This window comes from Lathyrus oleraceus, chromosome 5 (assembly GCF_024323335.1).
Source record: "Lathyrus oleraceus cultivar Zhongwan6 chromosome 5, CAAS_Psat_ZW6_1.0, whole genome shotgun sequence".
Taxonomy (NCBI): domain Eukaryota; kingdom Viridiplantae; phylum Streptophyta; class Magnoliopsida; order Fabales; family Fabaceae; genus Lathyrus; species Lathyrus oleraceus.
Genome location: NC_066583.1, coordinates 30,718,360 through 30,733,660, shown reverse-complemented (window position 1 = coordinate 30,733,660; position 15,301 = coordinate 30,718,360). Strand labels below are relative to the sequence as shown.

The 15,301-nt window shown below is 39.4% G+C and overlaps 1 non-coding gene across 1 annotated transcript; it reads right to left on the bottom strand.

The window, feature by feature from the left end:
- Positions 1 to 14,813: 14,813 nt before the first annotated feature.
- LOC127090093 (small nucleolar RNA R71) lies at positions 14,814 to 14,920 on the bottom strand. Its single transcript, XR_007791626.1, has one exon. It is a non-coding gene; the product is annotated as a small nucleolar RNA R71 (small nucleolar RNA).
- Between the last annotated feature and the right edge of the window lie 381 nt (positions 14,921 to 15,301).

Here is a 15,301-nt window from a genome sequence, read left to right as displayed (position 1 = left end):
AAACCGGTACTCTCTCCAGCGGGGGTTTGGTTTCTCCCCACATCGTCAATGCTGCAGATGAAGACAAGTCTGATAGCGACTGTGGCTTAGATAGCTGGATTCGCCCGTGTGTCCCGGGAGAAAAGCTCGACAATTGCTCGTCTGAAAAAACCGTCCGGGTTACTCTACTGAAAGAGTGATTTTTATTGTTTTCCTTTGTTACATGCATAATAAAGTCTTACACTTTGCCCAAGGAGTAACGACTCATTTGTAGGGCCATCCATTTAGTTAAATTTCGCAATTATTTTTATCATCAATAAAGGACGGCTTTTGCAAACAATTTTGTGTTCTCTTTCTTTCAGTTTTTTTTACTTTTACAAAAAAAAAATGGCAATGTTTCTTTTTTCATTTTTTCTTTCTTTCCAAAAAAAAATCTCTCAGGTAAAGCATGATCCTCCATCATGCAGAGCGGACCACCCGGATCTCACTACTAACGACACTGCTATGGCCAAGTATGACTTCGACAATCCTATCTATTAAGCCGAAGAAGGGGTTGAGGAAGATTGTAAATTGCCTGAAGGGTTAGCCAGATTGTTGAAACAGGAGGACCGAGCTATTACACCTTATCAGGAGGTGATTGAGACCGTCAACATCGGTACCGCAGACGACAAGAAAGAGATCAAGATCGGGGCAAGCCTACAGGCCGAGAGGAAAGACCGTTGATCATGTACTTGACTGTGTTAGAAAGGTCAATGGGTTGTGTGCTCGGTCAGCATGACGAGTCAGGTCGAAAAGAGCATGCAATATACTACCTTAGCAAAAGTTTACCGACTGTGAACAAAGATACTCATTGCTCGAGAAAACTTGCCGCGCTTTGGCATGGGCTGCTCGCCGACTAAGACAGTATAGGTTGACTCACACGACTCTATTGATATCAAAAATGGATCCAGTCAAGTATATTTTTGAAAAGCCAACACTTACCGGAAAGGTTACTAGATGACAAATGATACTGACAGAGTATGACATCCAATACACTTCACAAAAAGCCATCAAGGGAAGTGTCTTGTCAGACTATCTTGCAGAGCAATCGATTGATGATTACCAACCTATGAGGTTTGACTTTCCTGATGAGGACATCATGTTTCTCAAATCGAAAGATTGAGAGGAACCACTCCCGGAGGAGGGGCCTGACCCTGAATCCAAATGGGTTATGATGTTTGATGGGGCGGTCCACGTCAATGGTCGCGGAGTTGGTGTAGTGTTGATCACACCGGAAGGGGGTTCATATGCCATTTGGTGCCAGAATAACTTTTCCCTGCACCAACAATGAAGCCGAATATGAAGCTTGTATCCTAAGACTTGAGGAAGCCGTCAATATACAGATTAAAACCCTGGATGTATACGGGGATTCAACTTTGATCATCAATCAAACCAACGGGAAATGGTATACACCTCAGCCTCATTTGGCTCCTTACAGAGACTACACGAGAAGATGGTTGACTTTCTTTACGACGGCGAGGCTGTATTACATTCCTCATGAAGAAAACCAATTTGCTGATGCTTTGGCTACCTTGTCTTTGATGATTAAGGTGCTATGCTGGAACCACGTACCCAGAATTGACGTATCTCGGTCAGAGACGAATGCAGAAAGCATTTGGTCAGAAAGTGCGCCCTCGGGGGTATCAAGTCGGTGAATTGGTACTCAAAAGATTTCTTCCTCCCAACACAGATCACAGGGGCAAATGGACACCGAACTATAAGGGTCCGTACGTGGTTAAAAGGATTTTCTATGGCGGAGCTTTGATGCTAACAACCATGGATGGCGAAGGATTCCCGTCCCCTATTAACTCAGACGCAGTAAAAAAAAATACTTCGCATAAAATAGACCCGCTGGACATTAAAAAGAAGAGTCCAGGCAAAAAAGGGCATCCCGACGAACCAAAAAAAAGAGAATAAAGAGGTTCGGGCAAAAATTAGGGATATACAAAAAGAGTACACCTGGTGAGTCGAAAACCCAAAAGGGCGGCTCAGGCAAAAATGGGTATCCCGGTGGATTGCAAACCCAAAAAAGGGGGCGATCCAGGCAAACGTTAGGGAATAAGCGAATGACTGTGATCTGAGTTCATCAGTGTTATATCACTTTTTCATTCAATCCGGCAATCTTCGAAGGTTAAAGATCGACTAATCATCCACTTCAGAAAGCAAGATGAGCAGAGCGTCTTGAGGACATACGAGCCATAGCAGAGTCGAAACTCGGTGGGACCCTGTATCCCCATTGCCATTAGGATAGTTCTCTTTTTATAGCGATCACCTCTTTTTAGGGATCAGCTTCCGGATACCCTCGCCTATTCTTGGCACAAATTTTCTCCCCAGTAAGAGTCGAATAATTCAGTTAAAGAGCCTCTTTATTTTTCATTTATCAGTTTGTTTGCAAAAATGTCCGAATTTTTGATAAAACATATTGCATATGAACATAATGGTGGCTTTTGCAGATGATTTGCACAGGAAAACATTTAAAATTTCTTTGAATGTGCTTAATCCCGGACGGTGAATTCAAACCGAGTAATTCCCCCGAGGCATACGTGTATTTTTGGTTGCAGGTCACAGGAACCGGATGCCAAGTCATGAATGCTCATCCCCAAGCGGTTGACAAAGTCTCTCCTCAGCAGAGCATGTTCCCCAGCAGAGTTGACAGTATCCAGACTATATATCCCCAGCGGAGTTGACAGTGTCAGACTGTATCTTCCTAGCAACAGCGGAGTGGTTGCATAACCAACAGATGAGAGGGTGGTGTTCCCAGTGTTCATCTCATTCCCCAGCAGATTATTTTTAACAGATTTGTTAATCCCCAGCTTGAGGGCGATTAGCAAGTTCATATCCCCAGCAAAGGTCGTTTCCTACGACATTTCCCCAGGAAGTGTTTTCCCCACAGACTCTACTCACAGAGCCTCGCCGAACAAAGTTTCCATAGTTGATACTCCCCCTGCAAGGTCAACTTTTCAAGCAGCCAATTTATTTTTGGTGGCTCATTGGTCCCGGCAGACGGATCATTCCCCACAAATCATTCAAGGATTGATACAGCGATTTGTTCCCTACCGGAGTTTGCTTCCCCAAGCAGATTTCTTTTTACTCCATGCATAACATTTGCATTTGCATGCATATCATATCAAGCATACACATAAGCTGATAAACAGGTTCTTCCAAGCAAACTGAAGAATTACTTTACAACCAAGGTCATGAGATCCAGCCAGAGGATCAAGCGTGAGTGATCCAGCCTGAGGGTCGTTTTGAAGATTCAGCCTGAGAATCGTTTTCCAGTGATCCAGCCTGACGGTCATTTCAAAGATTCAGCCTGAGAATCGTTTTCCAGTGATCCAGCCTGAGGGTCATTTCGAAGATTTAGCCTGAGAATCGTGTTCCAGTGATCCAACCTGAGGGTCAGTTCGAAGGTTCAGCCTGAGAATCGTGTTCCAGTTTCCAGCCTGAGGGTCATTTCGAAGATTCAGCCTGAGAATCGTGTTTCAGTAAGCCAGCCTAAGGCTCAATTTGAAGATTCCCCAGTGAAGTCACCTACAAGCTTTATTTCCCCAGCAAGCCCAATTGAGGAGTCGTTACAACATGTTCTAGCCCGAAGAATATGTACGAAGCCCAAAAGTGGAATATTCTCGAAGCTGCATATCTAATATGAAGGTTGGGTGTAGATTTCAAAAGAGGGTCAACCAGCGCATGCCTCAGATGCGGGATCCTAATGATGGGAATTTATCATCAAAACAATCCAGATCTAGCCAGAAGATCGAAGTAGATTCAGCTAGAGAATTGAAACAAAGAAGATCTAGCCAGAAGATCGAAAATCGCAACAATTCAGATCTAGCCAGAAGATCGAAGTAGATTCAGCCAGAGAATCAAAGGAAATAGATTCAGCCAGAGAATCGAAACGAAGGAGATCTAGCCAGAAGATCGAAGAAGATCTAGCCAGAAGATCAAAATCGTATCTAGCCCGAGGATCAAAATTAATATCCAACCAGAGGACTAAATTGAGTATAGGTTCAGCCAGAGGATCGAAACTCCAGATTAAGCCAGAAGACTGATTCAGATCCAGCCAGAGAATCGGAAGAAAGATAAACAGCGCGGTGTATTTCCGCGTTTTTGTGGTGTTCTCGGAGCGCAAATTTTCGGTCTGTCTTTGGTATTCAATCACAACTCACCCCGTTTGTCTGATAAGCTGTCCGCTTTCATCCTACTCGGGTTAGCTGATGATTGAATAGGGGCAGCTGTAACACCCCAAAATTTGCCCTCCTCATTCATGCATTCATTTAGCATTTCATATTGCATTTCATCATGTCAATCATAATTAGATCCAAGAAACTTTATTTAAAAAAAAAAAAAACCAAAAATAAATAAATAAATAAAAATAATAATAAAAAAATAAATAAAATATAATAGAAAAAACTTGGACTTTGACCTCTCTCATTTGAGCCCACAAAACCATGAAAATCAGGTTATAAAAGAGGGAGATCAGACAGAAAAAGGAAGAGAAGCAAAATACTCTGAGGTTTCCTTGAAACAAAACCCTGGATAAAACCTGGAGAGTAACCTAACAGAGAACTCAGAGCAACCCCCATCTCACGCAAACCCTAACATTTCAACCGGTCTCTCCCATCAGGTTTGCCTCATTCCCATAATTTTATGCTCTTAATTTGGATCATCTGAATGTATGAGGTATGATGGATGAATTTCATTATGTTTTTGCCCACGGGTTTAATTATGCATGAATGGGTGAAACCTATGCCTTGAATGTTTAATCACATGATTTCTGAAATGTATGCCACAAGGTTTGAGGTTTCTGAAATCATACTGTTATCCATGAAAAAAATGCTTATCGTGTTTCACTAACCCTTTTGTTGAGTTTTTGTGAGGGCTCACAGACTCTTGCAGAGATGGTTTGCGTGGTTTTCCCACTTTATTTGTGGGATACCCCCTGGAGGTTCATTCCAATTACCTGTACTGACTCACCTTTCTTTGATGGCATTAGCTTGGGAGATCCTTGGGTTTCTTACTCCTTTAATTGTTGTTACTTCGGATCTTTATCCGTGTGGTACTTTTACCTCTTTTCCGCATTTTATCGCTTTCTTAGCTGGAAGACCTCGATAGGAGGCATTTGTTTTCTTTTGTTTATTTACTTCTGAGCCCCTCGTTGGCATGTTTACTTTATACATGTTTGTTTTGTATGTGTTCGTATCCCTGCAGGTAGCGCGGTTCCTTCGTCAAGGACTGCCTTTTTGCCCTTGAGCATCCCAAACCCTAACCCTTCATTGATTTTTCTTCTCCTAAACACACGTTTACTCCTTCTACTACAGGTGAGTAAGTCTCCAAAGGTCGAGCATCCGGTAGATTGCGTAGTAACGTCGTTCGTCCAAAACCCACTCCATAACCCCGTAGTTAGCCGAACTACGGCTTGCTCTGATTCTCATTCCAGATGAGATACGTAGGCATAAGACGCGATGTCTTAGCGAGCACACATCCCCCCAATCCGGGTCAGCCGAGCTACGAAGACTCTAATTCTCATATTCATATGAGATACGTATGTAGTGGATGCGACATCCGCGCGAGTCATTTTCATTTAACCCTTTTTTTTTGTAAACAGCACAAGATAAACTCACACCCTTTAGACAAGAACTACAAAAGTGGATCCCGTAGAGTACTACGGATGCGTAGGGGTGCTAATACCTTCCCTTCGCATAACCGACTCCCGAACCCAAGATTTGGTTGCGAGACCCCGTCTTGTCCTTTCCTTTTTCAGGTTTACTTCGAGCGTTTCCTTTCCCTCCTTTGGGATGAATAACGCACGGTGGCGACTCTTCTGTCATTTTCTTTCGCCGGTTGTTTTTTTCGCGCACTGTATTTTTCAGGTTGCTACAACCGTTGCATGTGACTGTTACACATAACCGTTAATCGTGATGACCGTAACATCCCTGTGACGCTCGTCACGGATCCAGAAGGCACGTTCTATTTCCTTATAAAAACAGGCGCACTTATCTTCTTCTTCCTCATCTAATCCTTTTGTTTTCCTTACCCATCCCACTTACACCACTTATTTCTCCATTAACCCTTCCATCACATCCTATTTTAAGCAAGAAAGAAGTGAGTTCCCTATAACTCACGAAATCCATCTCTTCCACCAAAACCTAAATTTGCAATTCGCACACTCAATGGTCCGTCAAGAGAGAGTTGCTCCCGACCTTTCAAATATCATATTCAGAGAGGGAGAAGCCGGCGAACGACAAAGAGACAACTACCTCAGGTTCTATCAACGTTCAGTCCAAGCTATGAGGTACGTTGATAATGACTGTCTGACAGAGTTGGGGCTATCAGACGGCGTGGAATGGGTGCTGAACACCTCTAGTTTGACGCAACTCTGCACCAACCCATAACCAACTTATGAGGCGCTGACCCTGGAATTCCTGAGTTCATTCTCCTATACAACACCTCCCGGTGCAACGCAGTTTCTCACCGGAGCCGCCACATTTAGAATGTTCGGTACCGAGTATTCCTTGAACCAAACTCAAATAGCATGAATACTTGGTTTCCGACATGGAGATGGATTTCACTGTTGTATCTCTGACGGATGGTCGGAAATAGTATTTGGAGTGTAGCATAGCCTTACCAACATGAACGTCACAAGCTGGGATGCGCTCAATGCAACATACATCCATAACCCGACTATAAGATATTTCCACCGAGTCTTAGGACACACGGTTTCCGAAAGAGTCAACAATCATAAGGTAAACTCTAAGGAGCTCTTCTTTCTTCACTGTGTGTTCACTTCAGTGGCGCTCAATGCCACCCCGTTCTTGTTGGCCAACATACAGGCTGCCTGCATGAGAGGCAACACGACATTCTATTTTGGAGGAATCATCACCTCCATAGCATTAGGCCTGAATCTGGGGGATAGGCTCGCCAACTTACCTACTTGCCGATCGAGTTCCTTAACATCGACTATTGTCGTTCCTCGCACCTCATCAAGATCAGATACAATGGGAAGTACCACCCAGTGGTTTGGAACAAGATAGTTTGATGCATCATTATGCCCAACAGGAACCACACAGATCCACAGAATATGGAAAATTGGATTTTCGATCTGAATGCTCCTGAGCCCAATGAAGACGATCCTAACGATAATGGAGCCGATGAAATTGAAGAAGAGCTGGATCAACAAATGCCACAACCACCTCATGAGCATGCTGCAGAGACATCTTCGAGAAGCCAACAAAGAAATGAGCGCCGACCCACCACCATGGAAGACATCTATGCTGAGATGTTGCGACATAACCAGAGGATGGAAGAGCGCCAGACAGAAATGATGCAAACGATCCAGCAGATACAGAGAGATCAGCATGACTTTGCGAACTGGCATGACCAAGGGATGGCGGAACTTTCCAAAGATATGAGTTCCTTGACACATCGCGTTGATGCCATCCAGGAGTACACTTAGCATGTGGGGTTGGATCCTACCCAGTGTGGTAGAAGTGAACGTGCACGAGCAAGAGTTAGAGCACGCAGAGCCTAACATCGTGGCGAAGAGTAGCGATCCTCCTGTTTCTTCCCTTTTCATTCTTTATATTGTTGCATTGAGGATAATGCTTTGTTTAAGTATGGGAGGGAATCCTTGTCTTTCCTTTATTTGTTTCTATTTTTAGCCATAACAAAAAATTTGTCTTTCGTTTATTTGTTCCTATCTAAGCGTTCATTTATTTCTATCTAATTTGCCATAAATTTTCTTTTTGTTTTTATGTTAAATGTGTAAGACCCTAATTTTGACCCTAAGATCCCTCATTCAACTATGCATTGACTGTGCCTTGCTCATGAAGCAACCTCAACCCATGATCAAATAAAATAAAGGTAAGTTCTTTAATTCATAATTTCATGCATATATGAGCTTATTTGAGTGTCCTAAATCATCAATTCATCAAGATTTGAAGTTTGGACTTGAGAAGTTGATCAGTCAATTCATCTGACTATTTTGAAATCCACTGAGACCTGACTTTTGATGTGTTTGTCAAATGTAGATGACCCCAAGAGAAACAATGTTCTTGATAACCATAGGAACAACTTTCATGTTCATCAAAAATTTATTTGAAACTTGGAAGGTCATCATTCATTTCAAAACATTATAGGTCATTTTAATTGAAACCCTAATTCTAGGTCAACTTCCCAAGGACCTAACTCACTCAATTTTCATTATTTTGAGGTGGGACAAAATGAATTGGAAATTTTAAGATTTCTACTTAATTTTTTATGTTTAACAAATTTTCATAATCCTAAAATAAATACATGTGATAATACAAAACATTATAGGTCACTTTGGACCAAAGCCATTGAAATGTGAAAAAGTCCAACTTCAAGTGCCCATAACTATCTCATAAAAAATACAAATGATACCAAATTAAAGTCCGAATTGATTGTATTGAAAAGATATACAACTTTGATGTTGAAGGTTTTGTCATTTGAGACTTTTATCATTGGAACAGAAGGGCTTGAAGTTGGTCCATTTTGACAAAATTCTCATATACATGTTTTGTGCTTTGAACTTCATGGCCTGTTTTCATAAACTTCCCAACACCAAATGGATTTTTGTTCAACATAACATTTGTTCCTCATGTCAAGACCTTTCCAACCATTATCGACATGGCTATGTTTCAATTTGGTAAAGGGCATTTTCGAAGAGGTGAAAGTTTGTGTTCATTTATGGAAACAATGTTGAAACTTTGTGCACAAGCCAATGCCATGAAATTTGCACGACCAAATCACCTCACTTACACTTCAGCTTGCATTTGCAATCAAGTTTGGGTCTCCCATGCGCCTGTACAGGCCCATGCATGGAGGACCCAAGTTCATGCACACATGAGAATTTCATTGCTTGCATCGTCTTTTGCTATAAATACACATGTCTGGCTTCATTCAATTCCAACCTCAAGGCGCCTGAATTGCTGCAGAGCTGAATCCTTAACCTTCACTCAAAGGAATTTTGCTTTTCTCTTTCAATTTTTAAGTTCATTTTTCAACTTCCTTGGTTGATCATTGAGCTTCAATTCCTTAGCCTAGCCTCTTTGCCATCTCAAGAACACACTGCAACAAAGAATTGGAGGAGATTGTGCCTTGTAAAGCTTCACTTTAAAGCTTGTTATTCAAACTTTTTTGATTCGAAACTCCTTGGATCTTGATCATTTATTGTGTTTGTTGGTACCTCTGAAGTCCTCATGTGAGAGGCAATTGATCTGTGCATTTAATTTCATGAATTGAGCAAACTCAGATTGAACTCCATAAATTTCTATCTCAGATTTCTCCTTCTATGAGAGCCTAGAGTAGAAACCAATGGCACAGGGGTGATGTACATCACCCCAGCTTTCCAATGATATGAGGATCGTGTATTTTGGTTAAGTTTTCAAAACTTGCAACTCTGGCCGGAGCTGGCCTTCTCGCCGGAGAAGACGGTGGTGTACACCACCGTCCCCCCACGCGTTTGCATCTGGACCATTGGATCTCATTTCCAGATTTAATCCCAGCCTTTGGATGTTATGACTTTATTAAATGCTTTGTGTTTCGCTTTGACTAGATCCACACCATGAGCGTGCGCTTGAGAACCTTAGGATTGGCCACGTCAATTAATGAATATGATCCAACGCCTCTTGATTTTTCTAATTTTTGATTTTCCATTCTATTTTCTTTTATTTCATTTTATTTCAAAAATTCACAACTTCTTCATTTCTTATCCAAAAAATATGGGACCAATTGCATTATTTCCCTTTTCAATTCTAGTTTCTGAAAATGATTTTTAATATTTTTTATGAGTCCATTTAATATTTTTTGTGAATTTTCTCTTTTCTGATTATTTTTAATTCATTTAAAATAGTTTCCAATATTCAAAAATGCCAAAAATATTTTCTTAACATCTTTGAATGATGATGAATCTATGAAAAATATTCTCATCAATTTCTTAATTGATTTGAGATTTATTTGAGATTTTAGTTCAATTATGTTATATTTTCTTCATTTTTAATTGTTTAAATTAGTTTCTGGTTTCTAAAAATGATGAAAAAATTTGTCGAACTTTGTTTGACCATGTTGAACTTAGGATGATCCATTTGAACTTTTCCAAGTTGATTTGAAATGGATTTGAAGTTTGACCTCTTATTTGTTTATTTTAATTCAAGTATTATTTTAATTCCAAAAAAATACCAAAAATATTTTAATTGTTTCTTGACTTCTAAGCTTCATCTCACTTCTGTTTACCACTGGTTGATGTTGATTCATTTCATATTTGGTCAATGTATTTTGTTTATGTCATTTGAATTCCATTTATGTACATTCTTATTCTTCTTCTTCTTCTTCTTCTCCTTTTTTCTTTTTGATCAATGAGTTAAAGATTGGTGGTTATCCTTGACATATGAGAGGCTTAACCTTCCTTGATTCAAATCAAATTCATCTTGATCAAAGATCAAGTGAATTGCTTTGCATTAAGGATAGGTTGCTTTTTGGTCAAGCAAAAAAACCTAAATCAATACAAGATCATTCTTCTTTTCTTTTGGCATGGCAAATTGTAGGAGCTTGGCTTACTAGTCATGGTCTCTAACTTGTGTTTGTTACCTATAGTTTTGTTGACCGGCCTCAGATAGGTGTGACTACTACATTAGTCCACTTACGATTGCTTAACATAGCGCTAAATTGCCTTATGGCACACTAACACTAACTACTAATGACTAACTTTTAATCAAGCATTTAATTCTTGCAATTTACTTTAATGCAATTTATTATTCTTGTACATTAATTCATTTGCTTTTACCCTTTGCTCACTTGAGCTCATGTTTATATTAACACAATTTTCCTCTTGCTCACTTGAGCACATTATTGTGAATATACTATTGTGCTTGTTTTGTTTGTTTGTGTGAACCCTATGCAAATGGAGAAAGGACTTAAATTTTAGGACTTTACCTATGCTAATGGAGTTTGAAGAGCAACTAGGCCTCATGCCTTTAGAATGCTATAAATTGTCAAAGAGCAACTAGGCCTCATGCCTTTAGAATGCTTAATCTTGAAAATGAACTGAAAGGAACCTAATTTTAAACTCACTCTTGTCCATTCTTTCTATTGCATTGTGGAACTTTTTGATTTGTGTGTTCTTGTGTGATAGGGATCCTTAACTTGATCCAAGTAGAAGAACCATTGTCATGAGCATCCAAAGTGAGAGATACAAAGCCAGTTGGAAGATTCCTAGGAGCTTGATTGATTGTTTGCTTGATTGCTTGAGTTATTTTCTTATTGCTTGCTAAATCCAAAGGAAGGAGCAACTTGGATCATCTTTATGATCTCAAGAAGGGAACTCCATGTGGTTTTATTTCTCTTCCTTCGTCTTTGCATGTTTAGGACCTAGCCATTCTCTTCTTCTCTCCACTCTAACCCAAGCCAAACTTTTGTGCAAACATTAACATTGTTTTCAAAATTAGAAACCTAGGCACTATGCCTTTGATTTTTCAAACTCTTTTCATAACACTTATTTTGAATTGAATCCTAAGTCAACTTTGACCTTACTTTGTGAATACTTTTCATGGGTAAATACAAATCACTTAATTGTTTTTGTGGTTTCAATGGCCACTTCTTACCAAAGCTTTTCATAAACATTAGCTATTAGGTTTGAGTTAGCCTAGAGGTTGATATAATACTCACCTATATCCTTAGTGATGGACTATAAGCCTTCCATGCTTATTATAGGGTTAACCCCTCACTAGCATATTGAAGCTCTCCTTACATGGTGGATTTGTGGTTTTAGGTTGAGTTTTCTCCCTTTGATAACAAAAGACCTTAAGGCTTTTGACCAATCAATTCACTAACTTCTTTTGAGATTTTTACCCCGAACTACGAGGTTTTGATCCTACCTTTTTAAGATGGTACGTAGGCAATGAGTTTATCCATTCAAACACAAAAAATTATAAATAATTTGTATATTCTTTTCTCATCTCCCCAATCATGTTTGCACAAATATCTTTTCACAAATACCAACCTACCTTACAACATTTGTAAAAAGGGCTCCCTTAGAGTACTAAGGATATTTTGGGTGCTTAAAACCTTCTCATTGCATAACCAACCCCCTTACCCAGATCTCTGACATTTTTATTAGTTTTTGATTTGATAAAACTTCTCGGTTTTTGTTCGCTTTCTAACCTTTCCTTTGGATAAATAGAAGTGCGGTGGTGACTCGAATTGTATGATTTACTTTTGATTTAGTCAATAAATCTAAAGGTAACGAATACCCCGCTACAAAATGCATACCCTACGAGTATATAGGTTATCTTACATAGGTTCTACATTGTATCTTGCTTGAGGACAAGCAAAAGTCTAAGTGTGGGGGAGTTTGATAGCATGAAATAATATCACATTTTTGGACTTGATTTAATTATATTATATTGTTATTTGATTAGATTTATTTTATATTATTCGATATTACTTGGTATTTTCTTTTTATTTATTTCAGGTGTCATTACTTAAAGCATGGGTGAAAAAGAATAAAAAGGGGTGCAAAAAGAAGACTTTGTAGGAAAGCATCTCACTAAAGCCCAGCCCACGCCAGAAACTACAAGGAAAATGGTTGTGACGACCGCCACAGACATGTGACGAGCGTCACGCCCCTCTACTTAGTGTTACGAACGTAACACAAGGTGTGACGGGCGTCACACACCCCACTCCTATTTTTATGCTTTGACGCGCGTAACAGAAGCACGTTCTCTCCTATTTTTCCTCTTGACTCGTTGACGCTTTAGAAACCCTACTGAAGATACCTTTGAGAAAACAGTTACTTTATGGATGAATATAAATAGACCTCAAAGGATCCCATTGGAGACAGAGAGGCTACGCCGTGCAATATTTTTCCTGTTTTCAAATTTTCCAGCATTCCATTTTCTCAGCATTCTATTTTCTTAGCATTTTTATTTTCTTTTCTTTGTTAGCTTAATTTTCTAAGCATTCAATTAATTTTCTCACAATAGTTTCTACACCGGAAACTATTGTGTAATTTTTACTGGATCTAACCTTACGTTAGATCATAGTATTTTATTTCCTTGTTTTTTTTATTTACCTGTCTGATCAAGAATTGTGAAGAACAAATCCAAACGACTTGTGGTGGAGTGTTCGAGCATCGAAGCTAGGAAAAAAACCAAGATTTCTAGTAATTTACCAGGTTCATTAATTAATTGAGTTATTGTTTTAATTTACATATGCTCTGTGCTGCTGTTTATATATATTGTTTGGTTGATATGGCTGTATTTATGCATGATTATTGGTTATGCGTGTTTGCCATGTCTGGCTAATTAATTTAGATATTGGTATGTAAAGTAAGCGGAATAAAGGAATCAAAACTGAGTTAGTTTAAATCTATTTCAAAATACAGTCACTCTTTTTCTGGTCTCAATTTACAGAGTTAATACCAAAGTTTTTGTACGAGAGTAAAAGACATAAAGAAGTTAAAATCAATAGAACGACGGTTTGAGCTTTTAACTGGACAGTGTAAATTGAACATTAACTTTAAATCAGGGCGAAAGCAATTTTTAAGGTTAATTAAATTCTAATCATTTTCAAAAATTATTTTTTAAGGTTAAATGTGAGGATGAGAGTTAAGCATTTAAGTTTAATCATATAGTCTAAGTCAACAGAGCGAGAGTTTGAGACGAGGGCGTTTAAACGGTTAATATTTTCTTAAAAAGAGTTTTTATAGATTCTATTGTTTTCAAAAAGTGATTTTAGATTTAATGAAATAGTGAGAGCGTACGTTAATATAAAGTCATAGTCTGATTCAACAGAGCGAGAGTTTGAGGAAAAGACTTTTAATTAATAGTGTCTACTGAAAAGACTTGTTTTAAAACTAAGAAAAAGACCAACGAAGATTTGATTCCCTAATTACGACGAACTACATACCGATATCCGTGTTATTTGATATTTAATCTAGATCCGATTTTAGTTTTACCTATTCCCCCTAATCATCAAAGTATCATCCGCCTTAGCTTTACGAAGTAACCCTAGAAAAACGGTATATCGATTCATTAAGTCCCTGTGGGATCGATATCTTTTAAAACTACGCGATTAGACTGTGCACTTGCAGTTAATACCCCGATAGACTCATAAAGTCGCGATCAAGTTTTTGGCGCCGTTGCCGGGGACTTTTATTTAGTCGATATCGTAACTCTTCTGTTACGCTATAGAGACTAAGGCAATTTTTATTTTTCCCTTGTCTTTCGTTGATTGGTATGCCACACACTCGCTCACAAGGCGAACCGTACTACTTACGAATCAACGACGTTGAACGATATCTCCGAGTCTTACGATGAATTCGGGAGTATCGTGCTACAAACAATCTTCCTCCAATCGAAATTCCTGATCTCAAAAGTCTTTTTCCTTCGACGATACCCGAGATGGAAGAACCAGCTCGTTCTCTTCGAGATTACGCTGCTCCATCGCAAGATGAGCCGCATTCGAGTATTGCTCCACCCGCAATCGAAGCAAATAACTTCGAACTTAAACCTTCGTTGTTGCAGGCAGTGCAACAGAACCAATTTTCTGGAAATCCTACCGAGGATCCAAACCTTCATTTATCCATATTTGTCCAATACGCTGATACCGTTAAAGCTAATGGTGTCACTTCAGAGGCAATTCGACTTCGTCTCTTTCCTTTCTCGTTAAGAGATAAAGCTAGAAGATGGCTTCAGTCTCTTCCTTCCAACTCAGTCACCACATGGAATGAGTTGAAGAAAGTCTTTCTTGCCTGATATTTTCCTCCAAGCAAAACAGCTATGCTGAGAGCCCAGATAAATGGATTTAAGCAGAAAGATAACGAGTCTCTTTTTGAAGCATGGGAAAGATACAAAGACATGATGAGACTTTTCCCACACCATGGTTTAGAGGACTGGTTAGTAATTCATACCTTCTACAATGGTCTCTTGTACAACACAAGGTTAACAATAGACGCCGCCGCCGGTGGTGCGCTTATGGATAAACCTTACGCTGACGCTTATCAACTTATCGAGAGCATGGCCCAAAACCATTAACAATGGGGAAGCGACCGAACAATGGTAGAGAAACCTCAAACAAAAGGGGGCATGTACGAGATAAGTAACCTTGATCATGTTAATGCAAAAGTGGATGCTCTGGCCCAGAAAATTGAAAGTTTAAATGTATCACCTCCAGCCACTGTGGTTGTCGTAACTCAAAATTGCAAAGTCTGTGGAATTCAAGGTCACACTCCTACAGATTGTCAACTCCTAACAGGAATCCAAGCAGA